This window comes from Halichoerus grypus, chromosome X (assembly GCF_964656455.1).
Source record: "Halichoerus grypus chromosome X, mHalGry1.hap1.1, whole genome shotgun sequence".
Taxonomy (NCBI): domain Eukaryota; kingdom Metazoa; phylum Chordata; class Mammalia; order Carnivora; family Phocidae; genus Halichoerus; species Halichoerus grypus.
The window spans coordinates 46652921-46674313 of record NC_135727.1 but is presented as its reverse complement, the minus strand read 5'-3'; positions in this window follow the sequence as shown (position 1 = coordinate 46674313).

Here is a 21393-nt window from a genome sequence, read left to right as displayed (position 1 = left end):
GTGCAGGTCTGTCCCATTTAAAACAGGTTTTGGCAGGTATTAAATTGACTGCCTTACAACTCACTTCCAAATTCCTTGAAAGTAGTGAAGAGGTTGCTAAGCAAAGGTCAGGTGTTGGTCACCTAGACAAAGGTGACCCAAGCAGAGATGGGAAGTTGTTAAGGCAAGGGAACCTTGCTATTCTGACAAATGGGCTTCTCATTAATCTCATATCCATGTGGGCCAAAGTTCTTGGGGATAGAACATACCTTGGAGGAATTTAAGCTTTGGGTCCTCATGTTGCTAAAATGGAAGAAAAATCAGCCTCATTTATTTTCATGGTTCCTTTACTCCTTGAGTGTTATCAAAATTTGGGAGCCAGAGTGTCAGAAAGGCAGGCCCAGTCACATAGTCTGCTGAGACACACATTGTTCCAGATTGCAGATTCATTTCAGGCTTCATGGCTCTGGTGCTTCTGCTCTATGCTAAAGGAACAGATATCTTTGTCAAAACCGGAGCTGCTTTGACAATGGCTCTTCTGAGGCTTGCCGTATCTTTGAGATACTGTTAGAGGGAGGCACTGCTATCTCCTTGTTCAGGAAGCTCTAATTACTCCATCTTCACTAACACTTTCCCAGAACAGAGGAATTTGTTGTTGTTTTTTTTTTTTTGCCTGGGGAGGAGTTCTTGTGTCTTTAAACGGCAACTTACCTTGCTCAACTTAACAGATGCCAGAGAGGGTGAGAAAATTAACCAAGACCCTATAGATAGTAATAGGTCATTAGATAAATCCTTTCTCATTAAAAAAATATATCAAGTTAAATTAAATAATAAAATAATATAAATCAAACTTTGAAAAATTGTGCTATAATTTACTCAACTTAACAGATGCCAGAGAGGGTAAGAATATTAACCAAGACCCTATAGATAGTAATAGGTCATTAGATAAATCCTTTCTCATTAAAAAATATATCAAGTTAGGGGCACCTGGGTGGCTCAGTCGTTAAGCGTCTGCTTTCGGCTCAGGTCATGATCCCGGGGTCCTGGGATCGAGCCCCACATCGGGCTCCCTGCTCAGCGGGAAGCCTGCTTCTCCCTCTCCCACTCCCCCTGCTTGTGTTCCCTCTCTTGCTGTGTCTCTCTCTGTCAAATAAATAAATAAAATCTTTAAAAAAAAATAAAAAAAATAAAAAATATATCAAGTTAAATTAAATAATAAAATAATATAAATTAAACTTTGAAAAATTGTGCTATAATTTAATTTACTCCCTTCTTTTTTCCTCAAACAGTTTCATTTATAATTAAGATTTACACCTTTTAATGTTGTGAGATAATAAGTATTGCAGCACGTTATAGGATATTATGTGAGAGTATATAAAAATGTACATAACAAGCATTCCCAAGTACCAGCTAATGGCCTATCTTTATGTAGTGCATTTCTCTCAAAACCATATTTTCATAATTCAAGTTGGATATAAGGTGATTGATCAATTAGGAAACCTATTTTGCATTATGTAAAGAGTGGTTGGTATTAATGTCATCAAAATCAGGAGCCATTATCACCTGTATTTTTCTTTTAAGCTTAAGAACACACCAACTGGGTTGGGATGCCTTTAAGCTGTTTTTTTAATCCAAAAAAACAGTGGGTGATAAAAGTGATAAAAATTGATAAGAATGTGTAAGAAACTTTGTGCTAATGATGGAACCTCTGGTGGATAAGGAAAAGAAAAGCCATTACTCCTGAGCAAATGCTTCATGTAGTCAAACCCTCAGTTTGTTCACTGAAGTTTATGTTTTATAGCTACATACTTATAGCTCTAATAAAACCTTTATTATTAAAATCCTTGCAACAAATATAACTTTGCTATTGCAAGTCTCAATTTTTCTAGACCTTAATTCTATTTGCCCCATTGAAGCAAATATTTTTAGAAGAGAATTTTGAAAAATGTAGATTTCTTTGAAATGCAAATACCGCTTTATAGGAGAGAGAATGTACTTGTGAATTTCAGTGAACCATTAGGTAACCATGACAATCTTGACTACTAAGTGGAGAAGCGCTTTTCTGTTATCCGGATCTCAGGGCCCTCAGAGATCTGAAATCCATAGAAATGTGTTTTACCTATTTTAGTTTTATTTTAAAGGGTGACTATAGAACTGGTTTACTGATTGAGCATGCAATCAAAATCTCATCAATAAGGATTCTGAGACTCCAAACCTATCTGTTAGAATGTGAGAACTTTCCATGTGAGATATTGCATTAGATTAATGACACCTTGGGAAAGAGAACCCTTACCTTGGGCTATGAGTTTCAACACCCGGAACTACCCCATCAGACTCAAACTAGCCCTGTGACTTTCTCCTCATATAGAAAGTACAAAGTTTATTATGGATCATGAATACAGTATGCTTCTCAGGCACTCTTTCTTCCTCCTGATACCTGGCATAAAAACCCTAGGGTGGCATGCTCCAGACTGTCCTGGGCCAGAAATGATAAAAATAGAAATGATGACAGTGATGATGATGATAATAATAATAATAGCAATGAATGTGATGAAAGCTTTCTATGTGTTACCTGTTTCAGTTTTGACAAGGTCTCATTGGAGATAGGTATTAGTTTAGAGATGAAGAAATAGAGACTCTAAATAGTTAAGCAACTTTGTTAATGTGTACCCAGCTAGATATTAGTGAGTTACTTTCAACTGTCTCCAAAACTCATGCACTTCGCCACTGGATTATGCTGCATCTTAATGTACATGTCTAGGAAGGCCCCACCAGCAGGCTCTGGCAGACAGAATTGCACAAACAGCCCGAAAGAGGGAGGAAAAAAGGAAAAGGCAACTGCCTTCCTCAAAAGAGGAAGAACACCAAGAGCCCTCAAAGGTCCCAAGAATACAAGGAGTGTGAAAGTATGACACACCACAACCAGCCCACCCTACCTCCAGAAACACAGACCCACAGTAAATAGGAAACCAAAGTGGTAAGGAAAGAAATGATATTGACTTGGGATGTCACAGAAGTTCTCCTTTTCCACACCATGTGATATACATTTGGCCTCTGCTGTCTGAGCCTCTGGTTTTCCTCTGTTTCCATTTCCCTTCTCCATTTCCATGATCTGGCTTCCTCTAGCCAGCTGATTCACACTCGGGGTCTGTAGGCTGATGACACCCACATCTTTTATCTTGCACCCGAAGTCCAGATCCATGCGATCAACTGGCCAGTGAAGAGCTTCATTTGGACAACTCACCGGCTCCTAAAATTCAACTCTTCTCAACCTGAGCTCCTCCTCCTCCTCCTCCAACTGTTCCTCTTCTTCCCCTTCCTCCCCCTCTCCTCCTCCAAGGGGTCTCACTCTCAGTGAAGGACACCAACAACCCACCCCATTGCCCAAGCCAGACTCCCTCCTCCACTTCACCCCCATATCCCATCCATTTACCTCTGCACTGTCTCTCATCACTTCACACCTCCTGGTTGTCACTTCTGCCAACCTTGCCCAATCATCGCTCTCCTGGATGATGGCAACAGCCTCCTAAACTGGTCTACCCACACTAGAGGGTGGGGGTGAGAGTGGCTCCATCACGCTCTGCAGCCAAAGTGATCTCCCTCAAATCTGAGTTCCTTCACATCTGACTAAAATACCTCAATGCCTGGCTTCCCACCGCACTGGGGACAAGGTCCAGACAACTTTATGGGCAGGCGAGGCCTTCCAGAGCCCCATCCCCTCCTGCTCCTCCTTCACTGTTTCGGCCATACTGAACTTACTAATGTTCTCTGAATGTGTCATTCTCTCTCTCACCTCCTAGCTTTGGTACATGTTGTCCCTTCTGCCTGGAACACACTCTTTCTTCCCCTTTATCTGGCTGGTCCCCAGGGCTGGTCCCTCAACCTTAACTAGCATGTTGGATGTATACATATTCTGCTGTCATACCTGAGCAGGCAAGTCCTTTAATTGTGTTCTGTAGTGTACTGGTCACATCCATTATGGCTGGCTTTTACTTGTTTAGCTTTCAGAGGGAAACCTTATTTCCAAACTCTTGGATGGGTGTATATATGTGTGTGATTCTATATGTCTCTCCTTAAAGAAAACTTGGTTAAAAGATGACTTAATAATTTATTCCCAGAGACTGAATTTAGCCCTTTGTCTCTAGTCATGCATTCTGTTAATCATCCAGTGTATTTTCTCATTACTGGTCTTTATTAATGTGCAAGAATATTTGTGATCTTCCGTTTCTTGTAAGAAGGGCTCTCTAGTCAGACTGCATAGGTAAAAACCTTGGTTTTATTGCTATGTGTATGATTTTGAGGAAGTCACTTAATCTCTCTCTCTTTTAAAAGATTTTATCTATTTATTTATTTGAGAGAGAGAGAGCGCACACAAGAGCAAGGGGGTGGAGGGCAGAAGGGGAGAGAGAGAGAGAGAGAGAGATTGAGAGAGAGAGAGAAAGAAGGAAAGGATCTTGAGTTAGAAGCCCTAAGGAGCTGGATCCCAGGACCCTAAGATCAAGACCTGAGCCACAAGAGTCAGTGGCCTAAGGAACTGAGCCACCCAGGAGCCCCTGTCACTTAACCTCTTTATGCATTTTTCTTATGTGAAAAGCATCCTTTCTCATACAGTATTTGTGAGATATATATGATACAGAGTGTAGAATGTTTAGAGCAGTGCCTGGCACGTAATAAGTACTCAGTAAATTTTAACCAAAGTTGTCATCCTGAATGCTGTTTTCCTTTGCATATGCCTTTTGCTCCAAAGAACAAAGCTACTCTCTCTGCATTTTAGAGTCTGTAGCCATTGGGTCTCTTCCAATTGTATTTTTTCAAACATACCTTACTGTCTCAGGTTTCTGCTCATTTATAAGTTGAGAGTTAAATATATTCAAGGATTATTCCAGCTTCAAAGACCATAAAAGAATTAAAGAGAACTGGTCAGTACTTAAAATTGAGAAAACACTAATTTGGCAATTGTTCTTGTGATTTTGAACATTATGAATCTAATGTCTGGCTAGAGTTAGAGCAATAGAAATTCAGCCTTCAAATAAAATTAGGTGTGTGATATAAGTTTGGTTTATTTTGTTAAAGTATAATATTAATAGTCACTATAAGGTCCAAATAATAAGGTCTAAGTACTCAAGCAAAAACTCTCCCACCAACTATCTCCTAATTAGCTGACATTTTAAGGTAGGATGGTTTTGAATGACCAGCCAACTGCAAAATAAATTTCCTTTGTTTCTTTCATTCTCTGCTAATTGAGTTAGAATAAATCACATCATTAAGAAGCTTCTCTGGGCAGGCAGCCTACAGGAGGGGGCGAATGAAGGTGGGCTAGGGGAAAAGGTGCTGGAAGCATGGGCAAACTACTCCCCTTATCTTGTGACTCAGTGTATCAAGGTGTCAGGATTCTCTGGAAACCAGGAGCCCTCACTTCAGAATGCACCTTAGTCCACCAACCACACTGCCTCTTTCAGGTTTATGAATGGCCCAGGGCCATATTTATGAAGAACAATCTCGATATTAAAAGAGGGAAAGAAAAAGAGTAGAAGGAAAAGAGAGAGAGAGAGCGAGAATAGTTATTAAGTTCATGGTGTATACTTTATCTTAAAACTTGGACTTATGCCTGTCAATATCTAGTAAAATATCCTGATTACCTTTAAAAATTATGAATGGGAATTTTAAAAATTTAACAGCATTATTTATTTACTTTTAATTCACAAGCACCTTCCTAAAAGCATTAGAAAAATGTTCCTGTATTTTTCTTTTTTTTCTTTTTCAATTTTTTAATTCAAATTATAGCTAGTTAACTTATAGTGTAATATTGGTTTCAGGAGTAGAATTTAGTGATTCATCACTTACATATAACACTCAGTGCTCATCACAACAAGTACCTTCCTTAATACCTATCACCCATATAGCCCATCCCCCCACCCACCTCCCCTCCATCAATCCTCAGTTTGTTCTCTATAGTTAAGAGTCTCTTATGATTTGCTTCCCTCTCTTCTTTTCCCTTCACTTATGTTCATCTGTTTTGTTTCTTAAATTCACATATGACTGAAATCATATGGTATGTCTTTCTCTGACTGACTTATTTTGCCTAGCATAATACACTCTAGCTCCATCCATGTCGTTGTAAATGGCAAGATTTCATTCTTTTTGCTGGTTGAGTAATATTCCAGTGGTGTGTGTGTGTGTGTGTGTGTGTGTGTGGTGTGTATATATCACATCTTCTTTAACCTGAATGGGAATATTTTATTTTATTTTATTTTATTTAAAGATATTATGTATTTATTTGAGAGAGAGAGCAGAAGCAAGGTGAGCAGCAGAGGGAGAGGGAGAAGCAGACTCCACGCTGGGCAGGAAGCACGATATGGGGCTCAATCCTAGGACCCTGGGATCATGACCTGAGCCGAAAGCAGACACTTAACTAACTGAACCACCCAGGTGCCCCTGAATGGGAATATTTTAAAGAATTTCTAAGGAAGTGTGGGCGCCTGGGTGGCTCAGTCGTTAAGCATCTGCCTTCGGCTCAGGTCATGATCCCAGGGTCCTGGGATCGAGTCCCACATCGGGCTCCCTGCTCGGCAGGAAGCCTGCTTCTCCCTCTCCCACTCCCCCTGCTTGTGTTCCTGCTCTCGCTATCTCTCACTCTGTCAAATAAATAAATAAAATCTTTAAAAAAAAAAGAATTTCTAAGGAAGTGGCTGGCAGCAGAGGAACCTAGAGTGAGGGGTTTGGGGGTACAGTGGGTAGACCTTGAAGTGGGATGTTTCAATCAGGGAAGATTGGTATTAAGATTTGTATCCTGGGGCTGATTGAGTACTTGGATATTCTTTGAGTACCCAATATTCACTTTCCTATGTATTTGTCTGTGAAGCGGGGTTGGCTGCAACTATCTGGGGTCCTGGGGCAGCCACTGCCTGTTCCACTTTGTACTGCCTATTTTACATCTTCTTCTGAATACCTCTGCAATCTTTGCTGCCCTACCCTCTGTTTGTCCATCTGCCCAGGGGATGAAGACCTGCTGGAGGTCTGACCTCCCGCTCTTGTCTCCCACTCCTTATTTTCCTATTCTCAACCAGCCACTTCCACACACCCCTAATTGTGACTCTACTAGGTTGGTGTTTCTGGTCAGTGGGAACATGCTGAGGAGCCATGAAAGGAATGGACTTCCAAGTGGGAGCAGTTTGACAAGCATGGTCATGAATAAATAATTGCAAGTATTTGTCCTTCCCCCAAACATTTAATACTCAGTATTTGTCTAGTTGTCTTTAGGGGAGGGATCTGCTTCAGCCTCTTCCACTCTTTCTTTTTCTATCTCTTTGTAGTATTATGGTTTCCAACTGTATGCTGATCTGTGGAGTGAGGGCAGATATATATAGGAATAGGTGTCATAGAATTCCCTAAGAGCCAGCAAAGAACTAGGGCACCACATGAGAATGACAGGTAGGGGCATCAATAGCTTGGGAAGGATCAGTCCACAAAACAATCTCCAGTGTCTCTTACTCTCTGCACATTTTTAGATGAAGAACAATCTGGACAGCTCTGCTTAGTTTCAGCAAGTGTTTGGAAGAGTCACCTGCACATAAGAAAATAGAGCCATGACTCTAGCTGACTTCAAGTCTCACCAGGGCCCTAAATTAGATTTGAACCCCAAGGACTAAGGAGGAGGGGAACGAGGCAGACATTCAAGAGGAAGGGAGTACAAATACATTTTTTTTCTGGGCTCCAGGTCCTCTACTAGGTCCTGTCCCATCAGGACACTGAAAATATTCATAACCTTCAAGAAGATTCTTGGTTCACAGCCCCAGGTAGTAGTCCAGCTGTGTCCTCAACACCTTTATCTCTATCCAGAAGCACTAGGTTTGCTTCTCCATCTGAGACTCCCCACCACTCTGCCATCCTGCTTTAAGAAAAGTCTTACTGATATGCTCCTGGACTTAATTTTGTTTTTCTTTTTACCTACAGCTTTGAACTTGAGTATTTAGATTTATTCTGGTTACCATTTGTTTAGAAACCAGCCTCAATGACTCAATTCGGTGACAAGGCAATAGGATACCAAGGCAATTTAGCAAGTATAACTAAATATAAAGAGGAAGAAATTAATTCCACATTAGTCTGCTACAATCTAGGGACCTTTTTATGTAGTCAAAAACATTCTGCATGAATGACCTCAGTTTCTCTTTAACTGAGAACTTCCTGGGCTTCTGGCTGGGAAGAGTGGAGAGCAGATATTACCCCTCAGGCCATTCATAACTTTATCAGTTTGTGTGTATAAGTGTGTATTTGAATGGGAGAATATAGGAAGAGAAGTTACAAGAGTGGTAATGGTGAGGTAATGAACATTTGAAGACCACTAACCAGAATCAGGAGAGATAAGTATTGAGGTCACTGTTAAGGGCAGATCCTTTCACTGCTTCTGGTTTGGACATGGAGACTCGACTTTTAGGGACTACTGTCAGTGAGTTACTTTGAAGGTACAGATATAAAAAGTTCCAACCCCAGCCATGCCTGTAACAATTCATTCATCCACAGGCACCAAGGAAAGCTCCTATTTCATAAGAAAACTATAGCAGATCCTACTTAGGAGTTAGCTAGCTCAGGGTTGAGTTCCAATTTGAGGGTATTGAGGGTGAAATCAGAGCTTCCAGAAGGAAGGAAATAACTTCTATTGAGCCTCAGCTGCATGCCAGTCCACCACATCAGGATACATTATTGCTTCTTAATCCCCAAGAAAATTACTGATTTTCACATATTAAGGCAACAGTGGGCTCCTCAGGAAATGTAGTAATAGAGCAAAATCTCATTGCCCTTGTTTTCTAGCTAGTTTTCATTTAGTCACAGGAAAGCAATTAAGTTTTATACATTAATCTTGTAACTGGCCATTTACTGAACTGGCTTATTGCTTCTAATGCCTTTCCAGTTCTTCTTCTTGAATTTTTCCAGGTATTAAATCATATAATCTACAAATAAAGATAAAATTTGTTTCCTCCTTTCTAATATTTATACCTCCTTTTTCTTTCTCATATCCAATTGCACTGGGTTGGGACTTTTAGAACCATGTTGAAATATAATGATGATAGCACTGTTATTTTGTTCTTGATTTTGCTGAAAATGCTTCTATAGTGTTTCCTCACTAGTGACTCTGGCTTTGACTAAAGGTATACTTATCAATTTTATAAAGTCTTCTTAAAAGTAATGATTATATGATAAATATTAGCAAATTCTTTTTCTGTATCTATAAGGATGATGGTATGATTTTCCTTCTTTAAGTACTGTTTTGATTAATTATAATGATAAATATCTTAATATTTCCACATTTTTACCTTACTGAAATGAAACCTAACAAGGAGTATTACTTTTAATATAATGTTGGGTACTATTTGCTAATATTTTATTTGATACTTCTGCATTGCTATTCCTAAGGAAGGCAAGTGTTCAATTTTGGAATATTATTGAGAAAACATATTTATAACTTCTATAATTGTTACTAACTTTATAAAAAAGAATCTGGAAGCTTTATTATTTCTTTATGCTCTAGAATAGTTTAAATAACATGGAATTATCTGTTTATTAAAGAACTGTTTAAAATTTTAATCTAGGAAGTGGCAAGATAAAAATCTATACTGGCAGTAATGTGCAGAGGAGAGAGATTGAGAGAGGAAAACAGTCTGGGAGTTATTGTAATGGTACAAGCATGAGATGAATAAGGCCTGATAAAAAGAGAAATTGGTGAGAATACTGGGATTGCAGCAGTGGTTATGGAAGCAGAAGACACATCAATAAAAAGAAGGAGAGAATTAGGTAGCCAATAGTGTTGCCAAATAAAAAACAGGATACCAAACATTAATTGAGTGACCAAGTGGGAAGATTGTATGACCCAATGCACATTTTGATAGGTAAATGCTTTTTTTCCTGGGCAACTCCAGTGGTTGTGTAACTGAAAAAATTACCATTTTGAATAATGAGGAAAGAGCAGTGGTGGAAAAAATAACCTTCAGTGTTCATGCATGATTTGTTTTATGAGGTTAGAAGTTTATGTCAGTTTTCTTTTAGAACGGGCACAATGGTAAGACCTTTTATGACACCACTGAGTTTATTTAAGAAAAAAATGCACCTTCCTTTCTTCCTTTTCTGCAGAACTGAAGTAATGACAGGATGGTAAGAAAGTAGAAAGTATGAACATGATTCAAGAAGTTGAAATAATTTTTGGAGTGATTTAAGTTATACAAAAGAAGGATTTCTTTATAGAAGGGGATATTTGATATGAAAATGTTTAAGTCATTTGTCCTCCCAACTTTGTAACCGTTTGAAGAGTGATGGAAATGTTAATGAGTAGTATACTCTATACTCTGGAACCAAATGATTTTTTTTCAAAGATTGAAGGTATGCTTTGAGCCACAGATTATTTTTACAATATTAAATAATTTTTAAAAATAATTTATTTTGCACTGAAAGGGAAAATGAAAAATACTCTGGAAGTATAATTGTAAATTTCTAAAATAAAAATTATGAGTGTTTGTAAAAGAAATAGTTTAATACTTATTAATAGCTGCCTCTCATTGCAGAGTTGGAGATACTTACAACTTTTGACTGATCTTTTGTTTTTTTCTGGATTTTTTTTGTTATTCCTATCAAAGATAAAAATGTGGGTTCACATAGACTGTAATAAGTTTCTAATAGTCAGTCTAAGTATTTTGAATATTTAGTCCTCGTGGGATTTTATACTTGAGTCACTAAAACCAATGAGCTCAAATGATTTCCATGTACTTTTTATTATTGTCTCAATTTCATCCAGAGAAGACTAAAATGAGTGCTTCTTTTATTCAATTTGGAAATCAGTTAAATTTCAAACCTTTTGGAAAATAAAATCCCACATGACAAAAAGATATTTAGAGACCCTAATTTGCATAAAAAAAGAGAGCAATAGACCAGAGATGGCAATGCTCTTCATTAAAACACATGCATTTTCCTCTATGTAAAAGTAACTAACTGCCCTCCTAGATGATCTCTAGTGCCCTATGATCAGTTCTTATTTGTTCTGTCCACTAACTGGCAGCAGGGCATTCTGAATGGAAGTTCTCCATTTCCTTTCTTAGAAGCTTTCTGCCTCTCTTCTTTACCAAAATGGTCAGTACCAAGGGTTTTATGAAGTAAAATAAGACTTTGGAATCTTCCAAGATGCAGCAGCTACCTGTTGTGTGTACTGAACTTCTTAGCAGAAAACCAAAATCAATGCTCTCAGGCTGTGGTGTCCAATGGAGCAGAATACAGACCAATCATCCAGACAGAAACTGTTTCTTCTCCAGCAGCTATTCCCCTGCTACAGTCCAGAACCCAGAGAGGTCCCCTAGGTAAAGTTCTGAACAGTCTTAGGAAGGAAGAAATACCCAGTATGTTAGTATTGGATTAGCTGGTAATGCAAACGATTATTAACTTCCAAGTACTCTTCCTTAAACCCTGGAAAGAGAAAACAATTTCTTATATTGTTGGAGGATGGACCGTCATTTGCTTGTGAAATGGAAAAGGTTATTGCAGTGGAGCTAATAAACTCAACTAGTAAAGAATATTCCTTTCAGTTCCCCTACTAAAATATAACTTATTCATAGCTCTGCCCTTGCATTTTCAGGAACAGAACTGTTAATCCTGTTTTGCTGGAACTATACTGACAGTGAAAATGTGACATGTGATGCTGAAGTCAAGAGACTGACTTTCTTCTTTAACAAACATGGGAACTTAAAATGCAAACAAGTATTGACCTTCAAAATAGTTACCTTTGAAAGAAGCCATTTGCTTCTGCTGTCATTCTTTAAAATACATTAAAAATTGCTTTCAGAACTTGTTCCAAAGTTATACAGGCAAAACAAAACAAATCAAACCCAAAACCAAAACCAGTGCTATGCCTGTTTAGGTATTTCTCATATTATAGCTATAAATTAGTTTATACTTTACGTAAATGACTTTCAATTTTTCTGAGTTGCTAGGGGCACCTGGGTGGCTCAGTCGGTTGAGCAGCCAACTCTTGATTTTGACTCAGGTCATGATCTCAGGATCCTGGGATTGAGACCCGCGTCAGGGTCCACACTCAGTGCGGAGTCTGCTTGTCTCTGTCCCTCTGCTCCTCCCCTTGCTTGTGCTCTCTCTCTCTCTCTCTCGAATAAATAAATAAAATCTCAAATTTTCTGAGCTGTTGAATCGTCTCCTTAAAGAGACTATTATAATAATCTTCATAATAAACAGATAAAAGGGAAAGTACTCTGGAGAAAGCTGTGCTAGGGGATGTCCAAACTCCTACTTACTTGCTATATCCTCAATCTTTTCCCAGGTTTATAAGAAACTTGCTTGGAACTTAGAGCTCTATGGAACACAGTTTGAAAGCCACTGTTTTATATGGTTGTCTGTATTGTATGAAAAATATTAGTAAGGGAGAGAGAGCTCTACTAAAAAGCAGTGCTCACAAACTTGAGTGTGCAAGCCATTTATATGCTCAAGTGTGCCAAGTTACTTTTTCTTTTAAGAATATAATTTAATGAGCAATAAATAAAAACCTTTTTACTAATTCAACTTAATTTCCATTTTGAGCCTATCACTCCTCTGGAGTGGCAAAAATTTAATCACGGAGTTTGGGTTCTTTCCTTCTATCAAGGTTGTGTTTAAATTTCAGTGCTAAAACGAGAAGGGAGCAAAGATATTGGTTGGAAGTGGGTGGAAATCTGGTCCTTGAGTCATAGGTCACACAGGTCTGGGTCATTGGCCCTAGGAGATTGCTACTGAAAGTCCCTTCATTCCTGTCTGATGGCCCCTTCAACTCTAAAACCTCTGTCAGATGCTTCCTTTCCATGCCAAAGCACAGGAACTCTGGAGGGTTGTCTAGGGCCCCATCCACCTCAACACAACCTGCATTCATTTCCTCTCTGGAATCTCTGCTCTTATTACTTCCTTTTCTTCTCTCCTCCACTGGGCTGGGGGAGGGTTTTTCTCTAATCTTGGAAAATCCTTCTCCTTATTATTCTTGTTGTTTGCCTCAGAGGCTCCCAGAATAATGGGCTCAGGTTTTTATGGAAACACAAAAACCAGGAAACCCTGCTACAAACCTTCACTGAAGCACGGATATCTACATGAATGGCAGGAAAACACAAGAGTGAAATACCCAGAAAAGCTATAAGAATACAGGTTAATATTTCAAAAATATTATTTTACACACAGCTAAGGTAGAAGAATGGATGCAAAATTATGCATGTGTTAACATCAGTGAGGAGGCATCTAATTCAGTAGCACAGCACTTGGATCAAATTATGTAAATCATTACAATGCCATCATAATAAGGAGGAGTTTTTCATTTGTGAAATCCCAAGTGCTCTGTTCTTCCATAGACCACAGTACAGAGAAATTATTAGAACAAAGGAAAATGGTTTTAGGATGGGGAAGAGCCCAGCTGAATATTGAATGTGTAAATGAAGCCCCCAAGCACCTTGTCATCAGGATTTTCTCCAGTGGCAGTAACTGCAGTGGTGGTAGAATTGGGGAGCCCCTTGGAACAGCAACAGAGAAAACTGATCCGGGGAGTGACAGATGCATGTGAATTAAAATGGCAATGAGCTCATGGAATTGAAGGTACTATTGAGAGGGCCATAATGCATGAGTCCAGACTGAGTCAAGATTAAAGCAAGATAGGAAGTACCTGTCAATCTAAGAGAATAGGCAGGCATGTTAGTTTAATGTCAGAATATAACTGGGGAGAAGGTGTTGAGATTCAAGTGGGAGATGGATTGAAGTATTCTTCCCTAAAGAGTAGCTGTGGCTTCTAGGGCCTTCAGATAATATAAATTGAGAGAGACAATTGGCAGGCAAATTCTTTTTGCTGTCAGTATAGCATGCTTCCATGCTACAGAAGTGAGGTCCACTCCCAATCCAAGTTGGACTGCCTCAGAGGAGTTATCATAAATATTGTTAGCCTGTTTCATCAGTTCCATTGCCAGGAATTCGGTTTTCACTATAGCCATGCAAATCATCAAGTGGAATGAGGATGGGAAGAGTGAATGCACTATTATCAGGAGACTCCAAATAAATAAATAATTGCTACGACTTTGCCCTTTTCCCTGGCTGTGTGGGGATAACAGTCTGATCCTTTCTTGCTTAGTGAATGTCTATCTTACACTTCTATATTCCATATAAGCCATGACCATATAAAAGACTCTCTGGTCCCTCTGCCAAATATGAGATACTAGGTATTTTCTATTGAATCGCTATAATAGCTGATACTTGTACGGGACTTACTGTGGGATAGGCCCTGTTTAAAGTGTTTTCCATATATTAACTCATGTAACCCTCACAACAAACCTCTGAGATACATACTGCCACAATCATCACCATTTCAGTGAAGAACAAGTTGATGAACACTGAGGTTAGCTGCCTTATCCAACATTACACAAGCTAGTAAATGGTAGTTCTGGAATTTGAAAGGTAAGCCAGTAGACAAGTAGGCAGGCAGAGAGGCAGGAAATATGGCTCCCGCATCCATAAGATGAACCACTTCACCTTTGCTACTTATGTACTTGAGAAACAGGAGGGTTATAACGACTCCAAAGCCTGAGGCATGTTTGTTTAACAGAAATATTTTAACTCCTTTAACTGGGAAGTAAAGGAACAAAGGAATGCCTGTGCAGATGATTGACCATTCAGATTATCCTGTTTTAAATGCCAGCTAATGGGGGAGGCAGTAAAGTTAGAAAAGTTTTCTTCCTCAAAATTTACTGCCGGGGCGCCTGGGTGGCTCAGTCGTTAAGCATCTGCCTTCGGCTCAGGTCATGATCCCAGGGTCCTGGGATCGAGCCCCGCATCGGGCTCCCTGCTTCGCGGGAGGCCTGCTTCTCCCTCTCCCACTCCCCCTGCTTGTGTTCCCTCTCTCACTGTCTCTCTCCCTGTCAAATAAATAAAATCTAAAAAAAAAAAAAATTTACTGCCAAAACCATCTTATTAGCAGTCTTCCACATATTAACATTCCACTTCAAATTATAACTCAACAAGTGCTAAGAGTATATTTTTTAACTAAAATGTTAGAAAGTTTGCCAGAATGGTTTTATGTGGTTAGGTTAGTGTGAAAATGGTGTGGCTCAGCCAGATGCTATAAGTAGATGTTAGTAGAGCTTACCTTTTTGAAAGCCTGGGCTTACTTTGAAAATTGTTTAGAACTCTTATGGAAAGAGATGGGGAAGAAGAGCAAGGGAATGGGAATGTGGGTAAGCTCAGCATGAAGTTGGAAGGGAGAGAGGCTGGAAAAAAGAAGAGAAAGGGCAGAAAAAGGAGGAGGGAAGAAATTCACTTTTTACATTATATGCTTTTACACTGTTGAATTCTTATCACAATGAATACTTTTGTAATTTGAAACAATAACAAAGGAAACATTGAAAATCAATGTTCTTTTTTAAAGGGAGAATTTGAAAAAAATGCAATAGAGAGAGATGGCCAGTATAAATTACGTTTCTCTTGGATCTTCCTCTGACTTTTTTCAACTATGATACCAATGTCCAGCCAAACACTATGTTTTACATTCTGAATTCAGCTTGGTATTTGGTAAGGGCAGGAAGAAGTTGTCCCATGGCACCTTTATATTCCTGAGTTTGGTTCCCTGCACCACCCTTACTTATGCTTCTAAGTCTTATGCTTCTAAGTTTCAGATTGATTTACCTTTACTGTAGTGTCTGTTTTGTTGTGTAGGCCAGCCTGAGAGAAGGAGTCCAAAATCCAGCACTCTCCAGGCAGCCATAATAGAGGGGACCCAAGAGAAGACTTGAGCCCTTAGAGCATCCCAGAGAAACTCTCTGCTCTATCTGTCCCTGTGACTCCTCTCACAGGGCATCGGGTTATGGATATAGCTCCCTAACAGTTCTGAAGAGGAAGGTGCCAGATCAACAGTCCCACTAAGTGAAACACCTTAAGTTTTGGGGTGGATGTAAAATTACAATGAAACACCCATTTTAAGAATGAAAAAAAAAATTGAAGAATAAACCTCAGTGACAGAGACAAACAAAAATCATTAAAAACAAAACTGGGCTGAATCACACTAATTTGTCCAGAAGAGCTTGTAAGAGAATTCTGCCAAAATTTTAAAGAATAATTAACACCAATTCCAGAAAATAGAAGAGAAGAGAACACTTTCATTTTATGAAGCTAATATTACCCTGATACCAGACCAATACAAAAACAGTACCAAAGAAAGAAAGAAAGAAAGAAAAAAGAAAGAAACAAGAAACTACAAACCAATATCCCTTATGAATATAAGGACAAAAACCTTTAACAAAATATTAGCAAATAGAATTCAGCAATATTTAAAAAGAATTATATACCATGATCAAGTGTGGTTTATTCCAGGGATGCAAGACTGTTTCAAAAACCTGTACAAAGCCTGTATGAAATGAGAAACTTTTAGTTCGATAATGACAAACAAACAAACAGTGTAATCTACCATATGGAGAGTCTAAAGGAAAAAAATATTATTGTATCATTGACAGAGGTAAGAAAAATTTGGCAAAATCCAATACCCATTCATGAAAAAACTCTCAACAAGTTAAGAGAAGGGGAAGTTCTTCAGCTTGATACAGAGCATCTACAAAAGAGTACAACTAACATTGTACTCAATGGTGAGAGACTGACTGCTTATTGCCCTAAAATCAGGAGCAAGGCAAGGTTTTACTCTCTTTCTAATCTTATTCAACACAGTGCTGGAGCCATTGTGATAAGGCAAGAAAAGGCAATAAAGGCATGCAGATCAGAAAGAAAACTACCTATTTGCAGATGACATGAGTGCCTATGCAGAAAATCTCAAGGAACCTACATTTTGTTATCTTTTAAATAACTTCCACATGAACTTGCAAAGGAATATGTTCCAAAGAATATCTTAAAAATAAAATAAAATGAATAAAATAAAGCATTACTTGCCAAGTGTAAAGGATTCCTCTACTCTATACAAGTGTCATGAGGTTACTTAATGGAATGCTAAGAGGTTTGGTTATGTTGAGTCTGCACCAGGTTACAGTCCCAAAAGAGTTTATGTTAAGCTAAGGGAAAGTTGGGGTAACCAGGAGAAATTATCCCATGTCCCCAAGTCATATGGTTAAGACTACAGAAGACTGTCACATTCTCTGTCCTCCAGGGAACATCCTAGAGGTTGGGACTGTATTTCTGGAGGTCATATGGTCTGGGTATGAGTCCCATCCTTGCCACTTAAAATTAGCTGGTGCTGTGGACAAACCCTCCAGCCTCCATTTCCTCTTAGGTAAAGCAGGCATAAAAATGGAACCTACCTCTAGGCTTGTGGTGAGGATTAGATGATGCAAGAAGAGCACTTACCACATTCCCTGTCATACAGTAAAGAGTATTTACGGAAAAAGTTACTTACAACACCTGTACAAACTGAGAAGCTTTTAGGTAGATAATGACAAAAATACGCAGAGGCAGACACAAATAAACTTGCTGTTTCTTTATGTTTTCTGCTCTTATGTCAAACGGTGAGGAGATCCATGGTTTTGTGAACAAAAGTCAAAGCCAGCTGTTCGGTACCAAAAGGCGATGTTAGTGAACTACATGATCGTCTCCCCTTTCAGTGTGTTCTTTGTTCTTTTCTTCTGAGGGCTGCTGATGACAACTGAGTTTGAGAATCTTTCATCTTAAAGAGGCTGCATCTCCTGGAGTTAAGTTATCCATAGTTGTCTCCAAACGTGGAAGGCCATGCGTGACGCTAAGGTGATGAGGAGCAGAAGAGAAAGAATTAGCTGCAATATGAAACAGTGATAGGGAATCATATCTGACCAACCACCCATTGCGATGGATGGATATTTCACTCAAAGAGGGCGCTCTCTTCACTTTGCCAGCATCAGTGAGTTCATCATTTTGTGTTGGAAGAGGAGCCTTCCCACAGCCACGAGCCCTTCAGGTTGTTGTCCCCTCTTCACTCAGTCTAAATTCACAGTGATGGGTGATTTGGGCCAGAGGTTTAAAGGGAGCTTGACCAGAGGAGTTCAATGTCTGTTGGCCTGGCAACGGGTGGCTTCATTATTACCTACCTATGGTGTTCACCCTGAAACCTCCCTTATTACCCTAGCATTCAGACCTGCTCCTCAGCCTCTGGGCTTTCAGTTTAGCCTCGGGTGGAGGAGCTACTGCTAATTTTCCTAAGAACTTTGTTCACTGGCAGATATATTTAGTGTTCCTCATTTTGTACTGAAGAGTGAGTTGTGATTCTTTTCTGCCAGCTCATCAGGAGGGAAGAGAAGCGCTGTAGCTTTCATCAAAAGTGTCCAACCACTGCTTTACCACATGTGGTTATCTCCTTCTGGGCTTTACGACAAATCCTTACTCTTGCTTTGGGCGGATTATGCTGAACATAGGTTCCTCTGGCCTCAGGGCCCTTGAGGAGAGACTTCATCCAAGGGCCCTCTTTCCAATCCGCTTCCCCAACTGTTCACAGGGAGCAGGGGTAATTTCTCAGAAGCCCTTTGCCCAGCCCTTAATAAAGGCGACTCCCCTCATTTTGCCTGGAGGCCTTAAATTAATTCTTTTAGAATCTTAAAGTCCTTAAATTAATTCTTTTAGAAAAACGATCTACCCCACGAACCACTTTACTCTATGACTAACTCTTTCCATGTCTAAAACTGCTGGACTGAACAGAAGCTGTGATTTCCAGTTTTTGCCCAGAAACAGCCTTCTCCCAAAGGTAGATTCTGCCCCACCCCTGCTCTTCTGGATTGATCCACTGGGCTCAGAAAAATGCTCATCAGAAGGCATCCAGTGCCTCCTCATCACCCAGTGGGGATGGTGCATTCACTTTCTGACTTGGGGCCTTGGCCCCTTTTCCTTCCAGCCTCAGTGGCCCTGGGAAGACAGAAGCTGAGTGGTACATTGGAAGGGAAAAGGAAGAGGGAATCATAATTTCTGAGGGTGGATCTGCTGAGAATTAAGAATCTGACAGAACTTTACCCTACTGGCAGTGGAGGAGGCAGGAGACTGTGACCTACAGGTGTGAATATATTTGAGGGACAGCATGATCTGGAGAATGTGGAGAGAAGAAGAAAAATACACATATGTTTCTATTTTAACTGTAAGTCAGTGTCATTTCTATGTGGTGGAATGAGTGCCTTGATGGGTTGGGGGAAGGGAATAAGACAATTATAACCTTTTCATTGAACTGAGTTGTGTACCCCACACATGGAATTTAGGATAAGGGAATGAAGTCACCACCCACCCCATTCCTGTGTTTTCCTGGTCTCTTATCTTACCCCTTTGTTTTACATAAGAGTTTTTCCTTTGAGCTTCTGAAGATTGAGATCCAAGCCCATACCACAAAACAGCCATTGGAAAAAAAAAGAAAAAAAGGACAATGGATCCCAAACTTAGAAATGTAAGACTGGGTAAGAGAGGTGGTTCAAGGAACTAAATCTAAGAATATAATATTGCCACAAAGATAGCTTCCTCTTACCCTAACCAAGTTGTCTAACATCTCTGAAATAGGACAAGCAGGAAAACTTGAACTTCCCTGTACACCTACTTTCAAGGAAAATTCTCACTACCTTTACCCTGTCACATTTTGAGGTTGAATGTGTGTAATGTGGTCCAATTAAAAAACTCAAAGTACAAAATTCATGCATGGGAAAAAGTATAAACAGCAACTTGTTAACTCCAGAGGATAAGATCAGGTAACTCAGGTAGACACTTGATTTTTTATTATGAAAGTGTTCCAAAATATTTGTTATAACACTAGAGAATTTGCTAAATTTCTTTTATGCTGTTCTGCATTGTATGATGTTTTATAATCTATGCAATGAAAATATATTTCTTCCAGAAAGGGAAAAAAAAAGACCTAGAATTACAAAAATAAAGAAACATCTTATTAGTTAAATATATGAAAATTTAAAGTTTTATCCTCTCATGTTGTACAAACATATTCAGTTTTAACCAGATTTTATTACTGCTTGAGGCAGTTTTTTTTACATGTTTTGTTTAATTGAAAAGATATTCATGTTTGATGGCATACATTTTAAAACAAATTCATATGTGATTTATAATACTTCAATAAAAACATTACACTAAACATGTCAATGAAAATATGCTCAAATTTGCCAGTAATCATAAATACAAATTAAAACAATGTGATATCAGCTTTCTAGCTGATAGGCCAAGTAAAAGGCAAAAAACAAAAAACCCAACAGGGAAAATATGTGTAACAAAAATATCAGAGTTAATATCCTTAGTATTAAAAAGAAACTTACGAAGGGAAAAAGAAAATAATGTTCCGTGGGAAACTCACAGAAGTGGAAATACAAATAGCAAATAAACATAGGAAAAGATGCTCAATTTCACTAATAATCAACAAACAAAATAATATTTTTTGCATATGGATTAACTAAGATGAAAAAGAATAATACTCCATGTTGATAAAAGTGTGAGAAATAGTTTCATTTTCTCTTGTTTTGAGTGTCAATGCATACAGCTTTTCTGAAGGTAATTTGATATCAAGTAACAAAATTATAAATGTACTTACACATTCATCCAGCAATTCTTTTGCTAGGAAACAATTAAGTGTGTACCTCAATGTATGTACAGGATACTTATTGAAGAGTTTCTCATAGTAGGGAAAAATAGAAAAAAAATCTAAATTACTTTAGGGAGCGGTTAGAAATATTATGGTATATTCATACACTGGAATGCTATGAAGCCATGTAAAACGATGGTTTTAACTTATATTTATAGATATGAAAGGTGTCTACAATATTAAATTATGTGACAAAAGGAGGATTATAAAACTATGAATGATACACAGTAATTTTCATTCAATTAAAAATTTAAATATTATTAGTAATTCTAAATATGCACAGAAAAAATTCTTGAAAATTATATGTCAAACTGTTTATCTCTGGCTAAAGGGATTTTGGGGATCTTTCACTTTATACTTCTGTATTTAAAAAAATTTATATTAGTTGAAATAATTTCTGAGCAAAAATAGTAAACCTATTGCCAATATGAAAAAAATTAAATTACGTAAATATGAAAAGATGTTACAAGGTTGCTTACTGCAGCAGAATTTATAAGGACAAAAAGATTGCATACAATCTAAAAGACCAACAAGTGTAGATTGGATTATTCCAAACAATGGGATATTGCTGACAATAATATTTTTCAAAGACCAACAAGTGTAGATTGGGTTATTCCAAACAATGGGATATTGCTGACAATAATATTTTTCAAGCATAATTTTGATGTGGCATATAGTTTTTAGAAATCAAGCAAAAATACTGTATTTTCAATGTGATCTCAGTTTGGTAAAAAATATGTGTGGCAGAACAGACACATGAAAAGATGCTCAACATCACTTACCATCAGGGGAAATGCAAATCAAAACCACAATGAGATATCACCTCACACTGGTCAGAATGG